The 23077-nt window shown below is 34.4% G+C and overlaps 2 long non-coding RNA genes across 3 annotated transcripts; one reads left to right on the forward strand and one right to left on the reverse strand.

The window, feature by feature from the left end:
- Positions 1-292: 292 nt before the first annotated feature.
- On the reverse strand, positions 293-2753 carry LOC134251320 (uncharacterized). 2 transcript variants are annotated; one of them, XR_009988714.1, is made up of 3 exons: positions 2612-2753; positions 747-833; positions 293-382 (listed from the first exon to the last, which is right to left on the reverse strand). It is a non-coding gene; the product is annotated as an uncharacterized LOC134251320 (long non-coding RNA). The 2 variants fall into 2 exon arrangements; XR_009988713.1 differs by having other exon boundaries at positions 2616-2745.
- A 1117-nt stretch (positions 2754-3870) lies between these two features.
- Positions 3871-9151, forward strand: LOC134251321 (uncharacterized). The gene is made up of 2 exons (XR_009988715.1): positions 3871-4480; positions 8092-9151. It is a non-coding gene; the product is annotated as an uncharacterized LOC134251321 (long non-coding RNA).
- Positions 9152-23077: the final 13926 nt, after the last annotated feature.

Consider the following 23077-nt stretch of genomic DNA (forward strand, 5'->3'; position numbering starts at 1 on the left):
AAAAAAAAAAAAAAAAAAAAAAAAAAAAAAAAAAAAAAAAAAAAAAAAAAAAAAAAAAAAAAAAAAAAAAAAAAAAAAAAAAAAAAAAAAAAAAAAAAAAAAAAAAAAAAAAAAAAAAAAAAAAAAAAAAAAAAAAAAAAAAAAAAAAAAAAAAATAGAATTTGAGTTATCTCTCGACAAAGAAATGGATGAACAAAGCGATTACCGGTACTCTTTGAGGCTGGGCTCTTATGAACAAGCTGATGCTCAAAGTAGTTCTAAACAATGCAGTACATGTAAAAAATTCAGTACAAACCTCTATTTGTTCCATATGCTTTGAATCTGGTTGTACTTCATGGTTATTTGGTAGTTCACATAGCAACTCATCATCATCATGATTCTCCTGAAAGTATTTCATATCTGTTTACAAATTTACATGACCCTACTGCATATAGTTGCTGATTCTTTATAATAAACAAGCTGATGCTAAAAGTAATTTAAAGCAAGATAAGTTTGTGAAACAGTATGCCCCCAGCGTCAACAAATTTAGAAAAGCTAGATTTAGCAAAAACATCAAGGTCTAAAGGTTACTGACGTTGGTGTAATTTAAAAGAACTTAATTAGTGGATTATGTATACCAAATATGATCTCACAGTTCAAAAGTCATGGTAAAGGTTAAAGCTGACAACAGATATACAGAAAGGACAAACAAAAATATGTTCATGCTCTTTGGGCATAATAATTCAGTGCATGTAAAAAATACAAACCTTTATTTGTTCCACATTAATTGGATCTGCTTGTACTTAATGGTTATTTGGTAGTTCACATTGCAACTGATTATCATCATGGTTCTCCTGAAAATATGTTAAACCTGTTTACAAACGTACTTGAGCCTATAGCATATATAGTGACTGGGATATGATATAAGACATAAAACTGGACAAGGGGATACTCCAATTTAGTCTAACATTTTCTGAATTATTGTATTCAGAAATTGTGCCCAACCTGATCAAGAGCTTAGAAGGAATAGCACCCCACCCACTCCTTACTTTTTTGGGAAGTCAAAATTTCCTGTAATTAAAATTTAGAAATCCTGGTTCCCCTCCCCTCCACTTTAAGGGTCAGGAGCAAATTTTGAAACCAGAGTTGAGTCTGTTATCCTAGTTTCCCTTCCCCTTTCCAAATCAATATTAGCAACCTCAAGTTTTGTCATCTTGTTTTAGTGTAGCTGCAGAACTGTAGCTCTCCGAAAAAATATATATTGATATACCTGAGATAATGAGGTATAGCGGGTATGGCTATGAATTTTAAAAAATATTGTTTGAAATATTACTTATCAAAAGAACACTAATATGCAAACATACATGTCACGGGTCTCCCAATCTCAGGGAATAATAATGTAACAACACAGTTCCTCAGTAAAGGTTCATATATTTATTAGCTGACAATTTCTGCAGGTACGATGAAATAAAGTATAAACGAACAAACGTATGAACGAAGGTGACCTGCAATGAAAATGACACACTCGTACAAATTCACACACACTAATATTTATTTAATTTAGAATAGTTAAAATCAGTATTAATATTAAATTATTCTTACCAGTCACATCAATTAAGGCACTAAGATTCCGTAAGGAATTTCTTAGACAAACTGCTCATATGGATTTCTCGCAGGAGAACATCCAAACTATCGTCAATGTATCGTCAAGATTAAAAAGGAATAGTCCGTGCATAAGTATATATACCAGGACTCACACATGCGTACCTAACTACCACACCCCATACATACTGGTTTTACAACTCACACCCAGGATAAAAATAAACCACAAGACAATCACGTGACAACCAAACACTCACGTGACACGGAACACCGGACAAACCAGAATACAATACAAACACGATGACAATGAATGACCAGGTATGAATGAATGAATGAAGGAATTTACTACAGCTATCTACTATACTGACTTACTATACCAGCTGTACTAAATAAAATAAAAACATGTAATTGTCACCCTGTGACATACATGAGTGGAAATCTACCACCTTATCAGTGATGGATGAATATGCTCTAAATAATAAAGTCTGAAATATCTGGCATTTTCCAGTTTTTTTTTTTTTAATATTTTCTGTGCCAGGGAAACGTCAGAACCAGCGCCATTACGAAAACTGGAATTTTCGCCATTTCCAGTCAGAGTTGATTTCCCATACTTGGGAACCGCATTAAATGCCGTTGTCACAATTTATCAATGGCACAATGCTTTTAGTACTTGACAATATCAATGAAAAGAAAATAATCACTCATCACTTCGATACAGGACTTGTATATTTTTTTTTTATTTGTAAACGCACGAAATGAAAACAAATCTCGACAGTCAGAGAAAATGTTTCCATCGGATCATATATTTACAAAAAAACCATAAAAACTATATTGGTAAGTACTAGAGGCATTGTACTATTGATAAATTGCAAGTATCGAAAATACACCCGAGAATGCCGCCTCTGCTTGGAATTCCCAGTTTTCGTAAAGGCGCCGGTTCTGGCGTTTTCCTCGCACGTAAAATATAAAATAGTTAAAAAGCCAAGAAAACGTCAGATATTTCGGACTATAAATAGTACTTTTCAGTCACCTACAAACTCTTGATGCTGTCATGTCCTCTGTAACCGCACAAGAACTGCTTTATACATCTTTACATGGTGTTTTTCTTCTCCGACTTCTGCTGCAACAGCAACTTTCTGTTCTTTATCAGCAGGAGAGTTCCACAAAAGGGAGATAATCGTTCACGCGTTTTCATATTTGTGGTATATTCTAAATCAAATGATTTGCTATGGAGTATCCAACTACCATTTTTTATTATTGGATTTATAACTTTAAAGATCGTAGTTTCTATTGCATGTATGATTATGATAGAGTTTGGTTGCGTTTTCGTGTAAAATATTTATAAAAATCATGTTGATTTTACAGCATTTAGTAGAAACAAAGCAAAGTAGGCCCCAATGCTTTAATATAAACATGGGAAAAATTAAATCTCCCATATATATATTGAAATTAAGAAAAACATAGTTTGATTCTGTAATTAATTTTGACAGGGTTATCAATAATCAAATTTCACACTTTTCAGGCATTAAAATCACCGTTGCTATGGTAACAAGGAAGATGTGACCAAAATAACTCATGTTTGAAAGGACATTCATCTATACTTCCATGCACCCAAATATTAAAGCAAAATATTTTTTTTCACATTCCACTCACTTTATATACAATACTTAATGGTTACTGACATGGCCTCTTAAAATTTTATAAATAATGGGGGTAAATGTTTCATCCAATCCTGATTGCCAAACTCTGACATGATTGGAGTGCGGAGACGTTATGTAGGCATAGTCTATTAAACAAAGACCGATTTATTCATCAACAATTTTACTTTCTTTTAAAAAATTTAGCCTAATCAGGATTTGTTGTATCTATTTTAAAATGACGTATATTTAAACATTTTCTATGAAATTTTTTCTAAAATTTGATGAAATCTTGATTTCTAAAAAGCACAGTCAGAATCTTACAACATTTTGGTTTAGGAGACTAGGATAATGCACGTTTTACAATGTGCCAAGCATTTTCCCGCCACATTTCAACACACTGAAAGAGAAGAAATGTAGTGGTGGATCTAGAGGGAGTTCGGGGGGGGGGGGGGGGGGGTTGTGTTAACATCCTCTAAAAGAGAGCGAGGAGCCACACATATTTCATATCTGTTGCGATTTTATTAAAGTTAAAACTATAGTTCAGTTTAAACTTTAGTTTTGTACTTTTATGCAAAAACTACTTAAACATCAAACTTATATAGTATAGTAATTAAAATCAACAAGAATCGTATCAAAATATTGAAGAAAGTGAAAATTAAACTTAATATCTATTAACCAATATTTCATAACGACAATGGTAATGAATAATTTAGCATAATTTGGGTGTATTATCTTCACTTTAAGTAAAGTTAGACATTATTTTATTGGTTCCTTGTATTTATTTTATTTTTTTAAAAAGATTTTTTAAAGTTAAAATATGACATTAAATAACATAAATAGAGTACCAAAAAAACCGCCCACTTTTTACAATTTTCTAAGCGCCCGGGGCGGTTAATAGGGATTATACAGTATTTGAACCCTTGAATCATTTGTTTTAATGCAAAAAGTTGTTGAATTATTAGTTGTGTATCATTCATAATTGTTTCCTCCAAAAAAGATAATAATAAGTTACCTTCATCTTTTACAGTACATGCACACACGGCTTTAAAAAATTAACAACTTAAAACTGAATCACACTGATAATACTATTTTATACAAATTCAAGATGCATGTACATGTATGTAGATCACAATACTCAAATGTATTTTGCATTTAAAATTTAAAGTTTTATTTTTTTTACCACAGAAAAAATCTGCAGACTGAGATACTTGTACTGAGGAAATACCTGCTGTTGAACAAAAAACCCAAGACTTGTTTAGGTATGTTTTTGAAGTCTTTTAAAATGAAAACTTCACTCATGACTTTTTCAAAAGGGAGATAAATATTAAAAGTCATTCTCCTATTCTTTGTACACTGACAATGCTGATTAATCATATGCTTTATTAGGGTGTGAATATTAATTTTTATTTTGAGTCTTTCAGTTTATTCTTTTATTTTTTTATGTGCCCCAATCGATAGATCAGAGGCGTATATTGTTTTTGTCCTGTCTGTTTGTCTGTTTATCTGTTTGTCTGTCTGTTGTCAACTTTGCTTTGGTTTGAACATATTTTATTGTTTTGATGTTATAACAACTTTAACCTTAGCCATAACTTTTAACAGAAAGAGACTTCATATTTGGTATGCACACTCCACTAATTAAGTTTTCAAAAGACATCAAGGTAAAAATGACCCTTAGTTTGACCTTGACTGTGACCCTTAAGTTAAAAATAGCTTTTCAAATCTTTGTTGCCTCTGGGCACATAGTGTTTTTTTTTTTTATGCCCCGCCATGAATATGGCCGGGGCATATAGTGTTTGTCATGTCCGTCTTCCGTCCTTCCGTCCTTCTGTCCTTCCGTCCTTCCGTCACACTTTGCGTTTAGCTCTGTTCAAAGCTAAGTTTCAAAGAAACTATCCAAGATATTTTCATCAAACTTCATATGCTGATAGATATTGATGAGAGCTATGGTTCCTCTAGGGATGAACACTACCAGACTTGCTTCGGATGCTGGATCTGACCGACATTTTCAAGACAAGTGACCAGGTAAAAGTTTTAGGAACAGGTCCATTCCTAAGTAACTATAAGCCCTCCTTGGACCAAACTTGCATGGATGATGCATCTAGGGATGGACACTACCAGACTTGCTTCGGATGCTGGATCTGACCTATATTTTCATTCCCAAGTAACTATAAGTCCTACCTGAACCAAACTTGCATGGATGATGCATCTAGGGATGGACACTACCTGACTTGCTTCGGATGCTGGATCTGACCTATATTTTCATTCCCAAGTAACTACAAGCCCTACCTGAACCAGACTTGCATGGATGATGCATCTAGGGATGGACACTACCAGACTTGCTTCGGATGCTGGATCTGACCTATATTTTCATTCCCAAGTAACTATAAGCCCTACCTGAACCAAACTTACATGAATGATGTATCTAGGGATGGACACTACCAGACTTGCTTCGGATGCTGGATCTGACCTATATTTTCATTCCAAAGTAACTATAAGCCCTACCTGAACCAAGCTTACATGGATGATGCATCTAGGGATTGACACTACTAGACCTGCTTCGGATGCTTGATCTGACCTATATTTTCATTCCCAAGTAACTATAAGTCCTACCTGAACCAAACTTGCATGGATGATGCATCTAGGGATGGACACTACCTGACTTGCTTCGGATGCTGGATCTGACCTATATTTTCATTCCTTAGTAACCATAAGTCCTACCTGAACCAAACTTGCATGGATGATGCATCTAGGGATGGACACTACCAGACTTGCTTCGGATGCTGGATCTGACCTTTATTTTCATTCCAAAGTAACTATAAGCCCTACCTGAACCAAGCTTACATGGATGATGCATCTAGGGATTGACACTACTAGACCTGCTTCGGATGCTTGATCTGACCTATATTTTCATTCCCAAGTAACTATAAGTCCTACCTGAACCAAACTTTCATGGATGATGCATCTAGGGATGGACACTACCTGACTTGCTTCGGATGCTGGATCTGACCTATATTTTCATTCCTTAGTAACTATAAGTCCTACCTGAACCAAACTTGCATGGATGATGCATCTAGGGATGGACACTACCAGACTTGCTTCGGATGCTGGATCTGACCTTTATTTTCATTCCAAAGTAACTATAAGCCCTACCTGAACCAAGCTTACATGGATGATGCATCTAGGGATTGACACTACTAGACCTGCTTCGGATGCTTGATCTGACCTATATTTTCATTCCCAAGTAACTATAAGTCCTACCTGAACCAAACTTGCATGGATGATGCATCTAGGGATGGACACTACCTGACTTGCTTCGGATGCTGGATCTGACCTATATTTTCGTTCCTTAGTAACTATAAGTCCTACCTGAACCAAACTTGCATGGATGATGCATCTAGGGATGGACACTACCAGACTTGCTTCGGATGCTGGATCTGACCTATATTTTCATTCCCAAGTATCTATAAGCCCTACCTGAACCAAACTTGCATGGATGATGCATCTAGGGATGGACACTACCAGACTTGCTTCGGATGCTGGATCTGACCTATATTTTCATTCCCAAGTAACTATAAGCCCTACCTGAACCAAACTTACATGAATGATGCATCTAGGGATGGACACTACCAGACTTGCTTCGGATGCTGGATCTGACCTATATTTTCATTCCTTAGTAACTATAAGTCCTACCTGAACCAAACTTGCATGGATGATGCATCTAGGGATGGACACTACCAGACTTGCTTTGGATGCTGGATCTGACCTATATTTTCATTCCCAAGTATCTATAAGCCCTACCTGAACCAAACTTGCATGGATGATGCATCTAGGGATGGACACTACCAGACTTGCTTCGGATGCTGGATCTGACCTATATTTTCATTCCAAAGTAACTATAAGCCCTACCTGAACCAAGCTTACATGGATGATGCATCTAGGGATTGACACTACTAGACCTGCTTCGGATGCTTGATCTGACCTATATTTTCATTCCCAAGTAACTATAAGTCCTACCTGAACCAAACTTGCATGGATGATGCATCTAGGGATGGACACTACCTAACTTGCTTCGGATGCTGGATCTGACCTATATTTTCATTCCTTAGTAACTATAAGTCCTACCTGAACCAAACTTGCATGGATGATGCATCTAGGGATGGACACTACCAGACTTGCTTCGGATGCTGGATCTGACCTATATTTTCATTCCCAAGTATCTATAAGCCCTACCTGAACCAAACTTGCATGGATGATGCATCTAGGGATGGACACTACCAGACTTGCTTCGGATGCTGGATCTGACCTATATTTTCATTCCCAAGTAACTATAAGTCCTACCTGAACCAAACTTGCATGGATGATGCATCTAGGGATGGACACTACCAGACTTGCTTTGGATGCTGGATCTGACCTATATTTTCATTCCTTAGTAACTATAAGTCCTACCTGAACCAAGCTTACATGGATGATGCATCTAGGGATGGACACTACTAGACCTGCTTCGGATGCTGGATCTGACCTATATTTTCATTCCCAAGTAACTATAAGCCCTACCTGAACCAAACTTTCATGGATGATGCATCTAGGGATGGACACTACCAGACTTGCTTTGGATGCTGGATCTGACCTATATTTTCCAAACAAGCAATTCAGCTGCATCACTATTCTGGATATTCTGATCAAATTTTATACACATTCAAATTTTCATGTTGCTTTACTGATATATCCTCGGCGGGGCATTCATGTCCTATGGACATATTTCTAGTTTAATTTTACCTTTGTTAACAAAATGCTAAAAATTGTGTACACTTGATATTGATTGAGTGTTATTTATTTATCTGAATATCACATAGTTTTTTGTGTATTTCAGGTAGAAACAACAATATGGTCGTCAGGAATTTTTCTTGAATTTCCAGCATTTCCAAAAATGCACCTTGCAGGCATGGATTGATTGTTGTAGCTTAACACATGTTACAAGATTATTTAACCCTGATGAGAAGTCACAAGATGCAGTGAATGACACTTGGGAGCAATGAGGAGTGAGGGTTCTTTAGTGTGCCAATATCTGCTGTTCCAACCTTTACTCTCTCTACCAAAAGACCTCCAACTTTACAGCACCAAAATACATGATTAGCTACTGGGAAAATTTTTACATACTTTTCATATGTAACAATATTTAGGGAATAACTATCTTCTAATTTGGTATTTGCGACCGTTAATGCTGATTTAACGGTCGCAAACTGAGTTACGCGTCGCCGGTAAAACGGATGTTTGCGACCCTTAAATCAGCATTAACGGTCGCAAATACTAAATTAGCAGATTAGTTATTCCCATTCTAATGCAATACATGCATTTTTTGGTTGTTTACGTCTCATTTTGATGAATTTTGTTACAAGAAATACGTCACGGAGCATTGTGTTTTTGCGTCGCTCTATTATGACGTCACAATGAAATAGCTTTCACGCTCGTTAATGCTCGTTTTACTGCTTCAAACATGAGCGCATTAGCCAATCAAAAAGTGTTTTACAAATCTATTGCATTAGAATGCAAGTTTACAGTGTTGTTCAAATGTAAACAGCATGTACATCATTTTTTAGATATACAGATGTGATGAAATAATTAGGAACTCTAGTTAGTGTACGGTTAGTTTTACCCCACATGTATATATGTTATATCTCATAAAAAATAGTTAAAAAAATTAAAGTTTGAATATAAGGTAAAAGCTAATACATGTAGCTATTTAAAATGACTGAGTGAAATCATTATAAACAAACCTATACAAGTAAAATATTTTTGTATATTAAATTTCATCAATACATGTTTTGGATACCGAATGGTACTGTCTGATTCACCATAGTTAAATCTGTCATACCTGTCATCATTTTGTCCTGAAATGTGAAATACTTTATTAATAAAGTATTTTACCTGTGTGTGAAATTCTTATACTTTTACAATTATAGTAGCCTAGGCTCAGAGTAAAATAACACAGGTGCATTATTGTCAAATTTTGCGAAAACATTCCCAGATTACAAATTGATAGATATTTCAGCTCGGGTAGGGAGGGGGGGTAAGGTGGGACACAATAGGGGATCAAAGTTTTATCTAGAAATACCAAGAAACAAGATGTGTTTGTGAGACACTGATGCCCCCGTATGGCAACATAGCAAAGATTAAGCTTTTTCTTAAATGCAAATTTAAAAAATTGGTACCAAGAGTAGGGTATTCTCACTGGAAAACAATTGTGAAATTTGAAAGTAAGCCAATGTTAAAGTTTTATAATAAGTACAAAAATCTCCAAGGCCAAGGTCAAAAGGTCAATGTAATTAGTATCAAATGAAAGGTAGAGCATGAAAGCCCTAGTACTAACCGTTCAAAAGTTATCTCCAACGTTCAATTTTTTTAAAAAGTAGGTCAAACTCCCAAGGTCAAAGGGTCAAAGTTCTTGTTATCAAATGAAAGTTCATGTCATAAGGATCAAATATGTAAAGTATGAAAGCACTAGCCCTAACTCTTTAAAAGTTATGGTCAATGTTTGCTTTTTTAAAGTAGGTCAATCTCAAAGGTCAAGGTCAAAAGGTCAAAGTTCTTGGTATCCATTGAAGGGTCTTCTCACAAGGATTACATATATGAAGTATGAAAGCCTTATCCCTTACTATTCAAAAGTTGTGGCCAAGGTTAGGTTTTTGTCACAAGTACGGAAATCTATAAGGTCAAGGTCAAAGGGTCAACAGTGTTGGTTTCCAATGAAAGGTCTTTCAACAAACATTATATATGTGAAGTATAAATGTCCTGGTGTCTACTGTTCAAAAGATATAGCCAAAGTAAAAGTTTAAAACTTTCATGTAAAAGTGGGTCAAACTCCAAGGTCAAAAGGTCAAATTTGGTGGTACCCAAAGAAAGGTCTTGTCACAAGGAATAAACATATGAAATATGAAAGTCCTAGCTCCAATAAATCAAAAGTTATGGGCAAGGTTAAAGTTTTTGCGGACAGAGAGACAGCTAGACAGACGGACGGACACGACAAAAACTATAAACCCCCGAAACTTCGTTTACGGGGGCATAAAAATCTTAGGTAGAAATATATGTACTGGTTCAAATGGGGGCCCCAGGGGTAGGGTTGGACCATAATGTGTGAGGGGGTGTCAAATGAATAAATTTAAAAAAAATATCTGCTCAATAACAGCAAAGCCAGTTGTTATATTGATATGGATTACATATATGAAGTATGAAAGCCTTATCCCTTACTATTCAAAAGTTGTGGCCAAGGTTAGGTTTTTGTCACAAGTACGGAAATCTATAAGGTCAAGGTCAAAGGCTATAGATAAGCTCTCAAGGTGACCAGACGTGTTTTACAGTGCTCCTCCTTATCAGTAATTACCTGTGCTGCTAATCATGGTAAATAATGGAATCGATTAATCTGAATGAAAATACAAGTCTGTTCAAATCTATTTTGGATACTTTTGGATTTTCATTTTCACATGGAAAAACTAATGCTGATGATGAAGAAGATTCTTTAATTGATGTACCAGATTTCTTACGAGTGAAATTCAACCAACAGAGTATCACTTTGAACTATGATGAGGATAGGACTGAGGACATTGTGAGCACTCTAAACAGTGAACTTCTGTTTGCAAAAAATGGGTTCAAAAATGGAAGCATTTATAAATCAGAAAATGGCAGTGTTACAGCGACACTATATAAATCAACTCAGACAATCCATGTTCAAGGGAGCGAGAGATTTGCCTGGCTACGAGAATTCATTGGACAAATTCCTCACCTGCCAATAACTGAGGTTAGTAAAATTGAAGGGATGTTACAGCCACAAAATACTTCCACCCCTAAATCTTGTAAATTGCAAGATATGGAAAGCAGACCATGTCATAACTGTGACAGTTCTGAAATTATTCAAAAACTGACAAAGTCTATTACTGATCTTTCTGAGGAAGTTGCGAGACTGAAAATGGAGTTGCATTCTCTTCAGAACAAAAACACGCAGTTAGTAGATGCAACTACTCAAACAAGGGAACCACATACAAAAACCAAAGCTGTTGATACGCGTGACATAAAGGATACTTGTGTAGAAGGCGTGTCGAGACATACACAGTATACCCGAGTTGAGACAAGGGAATTCTCAACTTCAACGGAAACCTTGTCAGCCCAAAAAGAGCAGAAAACCTCCAACAGACCGGAAAAGAACCGTACCCTGGCGACCGACGTTCCATCTGGAAAATCTGTTCTTGTAATAGGTAGCTCAATCTTACAGCGAATCCGTACCCGTGGATTACTAAAAAATGTTGCAGTCCGTACAAACAGAGGGGCTCGGCTGTCCGATATCAGACGGATTCTTCAGGGAATTGACCTAACACCATTCCAGTCAATCGTAATCCTTGCCGGTGGAAATGATGCTTCCAGCAACAGAGATATTGAGACAAGTGAATGTGATCTCGCCGAAATTGTGCTTGATATCCAAAAGAGATCGCCATGCACCGAAATTTATATCTCAGAGATACCACCACGAAGAGATACAAGTGTTTCTCAAATAAATGAAATCATCAAATTTGTTTGTGAGGAATACAGTGTGAATTTTATCTCTCTCCGAAATATGTTCCAATCTTCGGATCAGTTCTGGAAGGATGGGATCCATCTATCCGACAAGGGAACATCAACACTCCTGAAAGCCTACGATTCTTACGTTCGGATTATCAAAACGCGTCGTTTAAACGATACATAAAATATGCCTGGAAATATGAATGTGTGTTTCTACTGTGGTGAAACTGGCCATTCCTCTCAGAATTGTCGGCATGGATTTAAGATTGTCTGCTGGAACTGCCACTCCCCGGGCCACAAAGCAAAACACTGTTCATATTAGAAATTCGGCAAAGAAGAAAATGCCGAACATTCTACCCCCTTAAATTCAAACCCCTTTAGTGTTTTAAACAATCTCTGTGCTGAATGTGGTGAAATATCATGCAAATGTTCTTATATCTGTATTGCACGTAATATCAAAGACCGATCAGTAGGATCGGATGTAGCTAAAAGTTTTCTTCTTCACAATCAGTCAGTAACTGTAATGTAAATCCTGTCAAAAAAATATTTCATACGAAATCATGTACATCCTCCTTTACTAAATCAACAAAACAAATTCCCAATTCAACAAATTCTACAAAATTTAATAATGGTCATTCACAAAAGGAAACTTCAAATAAATATATAAACAATTTCGGACTCGTCAAGAAAGGTCTTAGATTTGGAAATCTAAATATATGTCACATCATGCCAAAAATTGATCAACTTAAAATTCTTTTATCAGGATATCGCTCTATGGATGTATTTGGTATCTGTGAAACATTTTTAAATGAACAAACAGACAACTGTGTGTTAGATGTGGAAGGATTTAATTTTGAGAGGAAAGATAGGTTACTAAAATCAGGGGGAGGATTAATGGTCTATGTCTTCAAAAATTTACATTACAAACGTCGAAATGATTTTGAAATAGGTAATATTGAATCCATATGGCTTGAAATTAATATCCCTAATTCAAAACCACTTTTTTATTGTACCACATATAGGCCCCACCTGCTGGGTAGAAAGTCTAACACGGGAGATAAATTGTGCATCCCGCTGTGACGATGCTGAAATTATTTTAACAGGTGACTTTAATATCGACCTGATTAAAGACCCCCCAAGATACTGGACCTCTGCTTTTGAAGAATATGACTTCACACAGCTAATTAATGTACCTACACGAATTACAAACACCTCATCAACTCTTATTGACCATATTTATACGACCCTACCAGAAAACATATGTGAATCTGCAGTACCGTCAATTGCAATATCTGACCACTATCCTGTTTGTTTTACGAGAAAATTAAATACTAACACCAACAAATTCAAACACATAGAAATAAAATACAGAGACTTTAAACGATTTAATGAACATAATTTTCTTGCAGACTTAAAGGAGGTTGATTTCCATTCATTGGAATCATTCTCTGACCCTAATGAAGCACTTAATAAATTTTGTTCACTTTTTAATGCGGTATTAGATAAACACGCAAAAGTAAAAACAAAAAGAGTTAAGCATGACACAAGACCTAAATGGTTAACTCAAGAAATTCTGCAAGCTCAACACATGCGTGATACCCTCCATAAAAATAAAGACTTTGAAAATTTCAAAATATGGCGCAATAAAGTTACATCACTAATTGAAAACGCCAAGATTAGTTATTACAAAACAGCTATAGAACAAAACAAAAATCCAAAACAAATGTGGGATGTACTAAACAATTTAGCCTCTAAATCTAATAATTATATTCCAGCTGCACTTGCTAAAAATAATTATATCACAGAGGACACACAAGAAATAGTAGAAATGTTTAATTCTCATTTTTCAAATATTTCTACAGAACTTCTTTCAGGCATAAGTAAGGAGGAAAATGACTTGACAGATCTTTTAGATTTTGTTCAGTCTAAATTGGGAGCAGACAAGTTTTCTATCCCACTCATAAATCATGATGAAGTACTAGCTTTACTCAATAAACTAGATATTAGTAAATCTTCAGGTGTTGATACCATCGGGCCACGTTTATTGAAACTTACTTCACAGATAATACATAAACCTGTGACCCATATTATAAATACTAGTATCAAAACTGGCATTTTTCCCGATTGTTTTAAACTTGCAAAAGTTACCCCAGTCTATAAGAAAGGAAACAGATTAGATCCAAATAATTATAGGCCCATTTCTATTTTACCAACTTTATCAAAAGTTATTGAAAAACATGTGGCAAAATATATACGATCTCTTTTTTCGGATTTTGATCTTATAGTAGACTCTCAATCAGGCTTCAGAGAACTACATTCATGCCAAACAGCCCTTACAAAAATTACAGATGAATGGTTAAATGAAATGGACCAAGGTAAACTTGTTGGTACTGTTTTTCTTGATTTCAGTAAAGCTTTTGACCTTGTCAATCATGATATTCTACTTAAAAAACTACAATGTTATAACTTTGACGCAATAACTTTACAATGGTTCAGATCATATTTAAGTGAAAGACTTCAAAGTGTACATTTGTCCAACAAACATTCATCTTATCAGCAAGTCACAGCGGGAGTTCCACAGGGATCTATTCTAGGTCCTCTCCTGTTTTTATTTTACATTAATGATCTTCCCTTATGTATTACAAAATCCAAATTAGACTTATTTGCAGATGATGCCACTTTACATGCATCAAGTAAAGATTCTCAAACTATTGAAGATACATTATCAACGGATATAGCTTTTATAGAAAAATGGTGTTCTCAAAATCAAATGGTTCTAAATGCTACAAAAACTAAATGCATGTTAGTTGGTACGCATCAAAAGAGATCAAATTTTTCTGAGCATGAAATTAATCTGTTTGTATCTAACAGAAAACTTGATTTTGTATCAAATGAAAAAATTCTTGGAGTTTATTTAGATAATTCTTTACAATACAATGTACACATTGACCATGTTTGTAAAACACTGTCACGTAAAATTTCTGCCCTCCGTAGAATTAAAAAGTTTCTCCCTATTCAAACACGCAAGCTGTTTTACAATGCATATATTATGCCTTCAATTGATTATTGTTTAACTGTTTGGGGTAATACATCTCACTCAAATCTTGACAGAGTATATAAACTTCAAAAACGCGCTGCAAGATGTATTTTAGATGCTCCTCCTGATGCGCCCTCACAACCTCTCTTTGAGAAACTAGATTGGCTCACAGTGTATGAGAAACTTATTGTAAATAAATATGTTTTGTTATATAAATCATTGTTCAACTCTCACCCTACGTATTTAAATAGTATGTTTGACTTCCAGTGTAATAATCGATACAATCTTCGATCTGAATCTAATTTGGACCTCTGTGTACCATCTCATAAATGTAAACTCTTTGAGAACTCCTTTCAATACTCTGGTGCTATCTTATGGAATAATTTACCTGTACATATAAGAATGTCTCAAACACTCAATGCTTTCAAGCATCAAGTCAAAAAATTTGTAAAACAATGTAGAAATAGCTTATGATTATTTATTGATTTTGTATATTTATATATATGTATGTATTTTGTCTATAGAAGGCCCCGGGGAAGAATAGTGCGTGCACTAATCGGGTTACCTTCTTTAAATAAAGAATTATTATTATTATTATTATTATTATATTATGGAAGCATCATCAGGTTGTTTAAAATTCAAGCCCCCCCCCCCCCCCCCCATCCAATGTGAACTCTCAATACTGAAGTGATTTTTGCTTTTTTTTTTCTCTAGCCAGTGTGCTAAGGTGAGCAATGTCGCCCATGAGCCTTTTGTTTTTCTGTACTATTTTCGTGATGAATGCATCAGTATTTGACTATTTGATCATATACAGTAAAGCACGCATATAACGAAAAATCAGAAACACCTATCTTGAAACAGTCCCTTATACTTAAACTTTTACTATCTATGCTTATTTTTAAGGCTTTCAGATATTGATTCCCATGGGACGTGGGTCACAAAAATCGTACTTTGAGACAACCCTTGAATATTATACGCATTTATTTCACATAAATCCTACTTTATCACCATCCTATAGTTTTAAACAACTTAAAATTATAATTTTTATTTAGTGTAAAAGTAAATTGAAGAATAAGGAAATAAAACGACACAATTTATTTTGCCAAGGAATTTTCAATGAAAATTACCCCCAAAATATGCCATTCACCAGAGTTTGACACACCCCCTTAAGAAATCTAGGCCGATGACCTATTTATTTTTTGGCATTATTTGCTACTAAATTATCTTGTTAACATTGTATCGTAATATGAATAAAAATTCTATTGCAGAATTTTTTTAATCATCACTTTTATACGTCAAACTCGCATTTTCCCATTACTTAATTCCTATAGTAATCATCGATTTTCGTTGCCTACTTTTGAAACGCTCCCTATTAAAAATCTATATCGATGACCATATATTTTTTCATCGATTTTAACTCACAAAAAGTCACATTACCTCATATTAAAATTTGAGTAAATTTTCTATTGTAGAAATGAATTAGGTCCGTCGTCGTTAAATGAGTGTTGTTTTATTTTGTTTTCAGTATAATTCCAATCTTAATTTTATTTATTGATTCCCTGTGTTTTGATAGGACGAGAACAAATTCAAGAAAAAAGTTTACACATCGATGAATTTTTTAATGAAAACTACTTTTTTGACATAGCTTCTAGGCTGTTGTAAAAACAATGAAAACAGATACTTCTAGTCCGTTTTAGCTAATTTATGATTACAAGAATCTTGAAATAAAAAGAGCAAAACAGGAGATAAACAGGACTGACAGACGGGAATATTATGTTTATGTCACTGTCGGATCACGAGTGTGAATTTTAAAAAAATCGCTGGTCATGCTGTCATTTTCTCGACGTTCCAAATCAGCTCAGTTGCTATCGTTGTGACAGGGAAAAGAAACGTACCTCAGACTCTTGCCTTATCAGCATAAAATTCATATATTTACATCCTACAAATCCCATATTCTCCCTAAATCTTTGAACGAACCAGAGCAAATCGAGGACGTCGTCGGTCTGCAACTTTCGCGTTGTCGTTAATGTAGACATGGCGATGGTCAAGGACGGATTATTCTGGAGAATACGCGTATTTACGATATTTGTTGACTTAAACAACATTCAGTGAGCTTTTATAAGTTTATTTATTGATTGTTTTGACAATTTAAGGTCTTCAATCCCTAATAGGAAGAAATTCAATGAAATTGAGGACATAACACATATGTAGGCATTGAATGCTCAGTTTATTTAGACATACTTCCCATTTATTACTATAAGTATGTTTAGTGGGATGTGTCCTAATTCATGACCTTGAATTTTGGTAAGAGTTATCTCCCCTTTTTTAATTATTAAAAAAAATCAATTAAAAAAAATTTAGCTGGTAAAAAAATTGTTTTCAATTATCATTCTATTTATAATATTTCAATGCATCTTTCCACCACAGGATTTATTGATATTCAAATTATTTGAATTTTTATTTTGAAAAAACGCTTTTCCCCATAGACTTCAATGCAATCTTTGTAAATTAACTACTGCTTAATTAATGAACTTTTCGAAAATTTCTCGTGGGCAATCCTTTTCCACTATAAAATGCTTTAATATAATATCCGAGTATTGTGTACTTGACAGACATTTAAGGGTAGAGAATTTGGTACCATTAGGGATTGAAATCCTTAAGTTGGCTTTTATCGATATTCATCTTGTATACGTTTCTTTGCGGCATATATAGAGGATATTCAATGTTTTGTAGTTGAATATGGAATTTATTTCACGAGTGGGACAGGATTTTTTTTTATATTTTCACGAGTGCGAAGCACGAGTGAAAATATCAAAAAATCCTGTCTCACGAGTGAAATAAATTCCATATTCAACTACAAAACTTTGAATTTTCTATTTATTACATTTTTCTTTGATTTTCCCTTTTCCTCTGTCGTTTTCTCATTCAGTCATAGGCTACATGACGTCATAGTTGAGCGGTTGAGACGTCATAGCTAAGTTTTTTGAGATTGAAAACGTCGTAATTTACAAGGATTTTAACAATATATTTTGGGATCTTTAGTAGTTTTATTCTATGTCAGAATGGTATATTTATTTTATAATTAACCAATGGGATTTTTTTTCTCAAAATTCTTTGTTACTGGAAGGAAAGTGGAGAGTTTTCCCGCACTTCTGATATTTGTCACACTCTGACAGGATATCATTTTGATATCCTTTCACACTGTGACAGGATATCACTTTTATTCAATGAATAAATCACAGTATTTCACTGGTAAAAATGTAATATAATAAAAGTATAATATTCTATGCCGTACAAAATAACAGATTGTATGGCGGCCTAGAAAAGAAATAATTTTAATAATTTTAAAAATTCGTAATTGGAATTATAAGAATTAAACGTTCTTTTAAGAATTTATTGATGTGTAAACTCTGCCTTTTTACTCACAAACTTTACGTAAAAGTGCTTCGCACTTTATTCATTTTGTGAGTAAAAAGGCAGAGTTTACACATCGATAAATTCTGAAAAAAGAACGTACGTTTAATCCTATAAGTTAAATACTAATAGTAATTGAGAATGCTTTTAAATTTGTTTCATTCATATGCATGGGTTTCAATGCTTCTGACTAGAGTAGTCAGGGGTGAATTTGATATATCAATCAACAACAATTAACTTGATTTTTAAGGGAAGAATTTACAGGAAATCGAACAAGTACATTTTATGAATTCCTGCCTCAGTAAAAGATCCTTGTCAGATTTTTTGTCAATGGATTTAAAACACCCATGTTAAGTTTCAAAACAATAAGGAAAAAAAACTTTTTGTCAAGAAAAAAATGTGCTATTTTATCGGTATTTAGGTGAAGAATTTATAGACTGCTTTATTTTATATAGATTTTTGTCAAAGTTCTAATTTCAGTATTCAAAATGATTGCTTGGCACCCCTACTACATTAGCTGTTTCATATAAAGCTGTTTTTTGGTATTTTAAATATACACAATCATTTCTTCAAACTGAAATTTCATATGCTAGCATATAAAGTAAGAGGTTTTGTTATCTTTTTTGTTTTTTTTTTAACATTCATTGAATAAAATGATGCAGCATTAAGTAGACACGCCTATCTTTTATAATCAACTAACATATCAAACTTTTAAAACAATTAATGTAATGCTATCATCCCCTCCAGAGAATAAATCCTAATTCCTGTTAATATTCCATGGGTTATTACCGCGTTAAACAGTGTATTTATCTGTGTCAACTGAGATAAAGCGTGTCATACATTTATATACTCAAGCAGGGCGAAACTATCTGTGCATAAATGTCCAAATTAGTAAGAAATAAGGTATCATTTTTTGAGTTTTATTGAGATGTAAAACGGGTTGGTCACGTGATCAAATCCCATAAAGCCCGAAGGGCTTTATGGAAGATTTGGTCATGTGCCAACCCGTTTTACATCCCAATAAAACTAAAAAAAAATCATACCTTATTACTTATATTTACATTTGTGACTTATTCATACTTTAAATTTGCCTGATTGTGACTTTTAACGTGTGAAATGCATTATTTTTCAAACCCAACGGCATGTATATAATCCACTGAACGCAAGTCGACCCTTTATGACGTCACTGAGAAATTACATCGAACGTTTATCCATACGAATATGTATGACCTCTTGACCCCGTACTTGTATTTATACAGTTATAAAAATGCTTGCTTTCAGTAGTGTTATATAAAGGAAAACATTTGCAAATGTAAATATATTAAAATAACAGAAGAATGAAACATAGGTAATAAGACATTACGGATTTGATCTTCTGAAAAATTAAACTATGCATCAAGTGATGTACAAAGTATGATTGGGTCAGAGCTCAAAGTAGTTGAGGGGGGCTTTTTAATAGGCATATAACCCATTTTCACAAACTTCTCCGATTGTTGATTGCAATCCAACCAAAACGTAACTGTAATTGACTTGAACAATGTTGATAAGGTTAAATAATCATATGAGGTGTTACACAGCTTTTTAACATATGTTTTATATATGTATATCATTTGGCCTTTCATTCTATTAATATGTATAATATAACGTAGATCTATACAGATTTATATTTGTTATATAGTGATTAATCAGAATTTTTCAAACGACTAATGAAATGAACTCTTGCATTTTCACGACTAAATCCAGGTAGAGCATAATTCCTTTTAATATTTGGAACAAATTAGGTTATCATTACAAAATACTCCCAAAGAAAGACAAGGTAATTATGTGTGTCAGACAAGATCGTTTTGCAACATGTCGTGTATATTTTTTTTCCGTAAGGCTGAGTGCTATTCATCAGAATTTCCAAATGGACCAACCTCACTCATTGTCATTTGATACCAGTCATTTACATGTGTGAAAATTAGCTGTTTCAGTTTTCCAGACGTCGTCTCCGTGTCATAACAATAAGTTGTAAATGATATAATTCCTTTTTAAGTGGGGCAACTAGAGTTTTTATTTTGCAATACTTCGCGCATCATAGTGAAATAAAGCGTATTAACTGTTTTAAACTGATTTTAAAATAGATAAATCCCCTGATAGGTAGAATGACGTCGTAAAAGTGTATTCTTGATGATATGATAAACGGTATGTCGTCAAGAAACATACATGTCCAAGTACGAATTCCATGTCAATATCAACAATATTATGTCGATAATATCGTATTGATATCGTTCCTGATCAGCAACATTAATTTGAAATAATTGATATACATATATGAGATTTTGTGCTGTGTCGATGTGGTCGACATCGTTAAATATTTATATATACGAGGGGCATTTCAAAAAGTCCTAGGTTAAGGATTGAAAGTGATAAGATCTCATATTTAGCCGCAGTAATGCACATTCATACATAAATATACTAAATTCACAGGTACAATATGTCCAATATCCCCATTGGCATATGTAATTGGCATGGGGGTCCTTGTATAATTAAAATCTATGTCTACATTTTTAAAGTCTAAATCGACAATTGGATTTCACAATGAAATGTAAATATAAGGAATCACTGTCTAGTTAGTATAGTATGCCAGGGACATCAGCAATAGTGGGAAAGATGGGATAATTAATGCATAACAGACTTCGCCCGTTATGCAAATTATCCCATGTTTCCCACTATTGTTGATGCCCTGGTATACTACATGTATAATAAATAGACAGTGATTCCTTAAGTATACATGTGTTTAAATTTATAGTAAAAGCCATGCTTATTTTGAAAGAGAAGCTCAAATCTCCTTTTGTTGTAGGATCTATTAGAGATAGATTCAACATGCACCAGAATGTCACAGTTCGAGTCGGAAAACTTTTCGGTATGATGTAATACTGATTTTCTCTATGATTATAACATTGTAAGAAAAATAACAAGTAATATTTCAAGTACATTTTTAGCTCATCTGAATCAAAAGTCTGATACCTTTTGTTTATCCTCCGTCTGTCTGTAAACTTTTTTTACATTTTCAACTTCTCTAGTCATTGCGTTCATTTCATGACTCCCAGGGGTAGGGTTGGGGCACAATATAGGTCAAAGTTTTGCATAGGAAACCTTGAATAATGAAGAAGAACAGGACCATGTTGACTCAGATGAGCATTGTGGCCCAAGGGCTCTTGTAAAGTAATTTTCATATTTTTAGTATTTCCATAAAATATTAAGTGATATTTTTTGTCTCAGTTAACGGAGTTCTATTGTTATTAGGGCGCCGGCCCCGCTTGAGAGGTGCCATAGTGATCAGTCTGTCCGTCCGTCCGTCCGAGATTTCTTGTCCAGAGCATATCTTCTCTCCCCTTGGCCCAGTCTGGCTCATACTTCACCCACAGAGTGCCTTTGGGTAACCGATGTGCAAAGACCTTGAACCATGTTTCAAGGTCAAAAGTCAAGATCATAGCAGAATTTCATGATAAATCCTTGTCCGGAGCATATCTTCTCTCTCCTTGGCCAAATCTGGCTTATACTTCACCCAAAAATTGTCTTTAGTAATCCGTGTGCAGTGACTTTGAGTTATGTTTCTAGGTCAAAGGTCAAGGTCATAGCAGAATTCCATGAAAATTCCATGAACCATGTTTCAAAGTCAATTTCATAGCAGAATATTAAAAAATCCTTGTCCGGAGCATATTTTCTCTGTCCTTGGCCCAATCTGGCTCATACTTCACCCATAAAGTGCCTTTGGGTAAATGGTGTGCAGTGATTGTGAACCAAGTTTCAAGGTCAAAGGTCAAGGTCATAGCAGAAGTTTATGAAAAATCCTTGTCTGGAGCATATCTTCTCTCTCCTTGGACCAATCTGGCTCATACTTCACTCACAGAGTGCCACTGATCAATGGATGTGCAGTGACCATGGTCGAAGTTTTTAGGTCATGGTCAGAATTAGTCTCTCTGTTTAAAATCTTTGTTTGGTGTATAATTTTTTCCCCTTAATTCCAGTAAATTTATATAACTGGGGATACAAGATAACTTCGATAGATATCTTTAAATTCGTGAAGTGGTACTAAATGACTTTTACTGTATTACACAAATGTTCCTCTTCAAAATAAACCCTTTTAAACTACATTACTTTTTCATGTTCATTGTTGAAGGCTGGGCCTTTTGAGATGGCCACCATCTCAATGATATCTAGTTTAATCAGTTTTCTTTCTATCAAATTCTATGCTCTTGACATACTTTCATAGATAATCTAAATGAATGATGTTACCATAAAATATGGTTTATTTATGAATATAATTTCAGACTTCCTGTCCATCCTCTCAAATATCATCTTGGAGTATAGAAAATTGCAAACAAAGTCGCTCCCTTAGTGACATTAATAGAGCATTTGCCATCATTGGTAATGGAAAAATAAGTCCTATCAAGTTCTAAATTAGAAAAGAGTAGAGGATCTTAAACCAAGAACACTGAGGACCTCCAAAAGGAAAGCCCAGGCAACCATTCATGATGCTCTTAATTTCCTTGCTCCATTGCAAGGGAAAAAAGTATGGCAATTGATAGGAAATGAAATGGTAAGTTTACCATATTCCACCTCCCCACCTTTTCCATACATTGCTCAATAACCTGAAGAATCCCCAGTGACAAATCTGAAATGCTTCTCACATACACGTTGTAGCAGATTGAACTTAGATTACATTACCACTGACTGACTTCTTTCTTACATGTAGCAACAATAACAATGTGATTTGTAATCCTTAAAAAAATGTTATCTTTTAACACAGCTGATTTTTTTAATTTTAATTGTGATATAACTTTTAATTTGTAGGACAGTGAATGTTATAGCT

The sequence above is a fragment of the Saccostrea cucullata genome, unplaced genomic scaffold (genome assembly GCF_032062105.1).
Source record: "Saccostrea cucullata isolate Sc308-1 unplaced genomic scaffold, CSIRO_AGI_Scuc_v1 ctg5008, whole genome shotgun sequence".
Taxonomy (NCBI): Eukaryota; Metazoa; Mollusca; class Bivalvia; order Ostreida; family Ostreidae; genus Saccostrea; species Saccostrea cuccullata.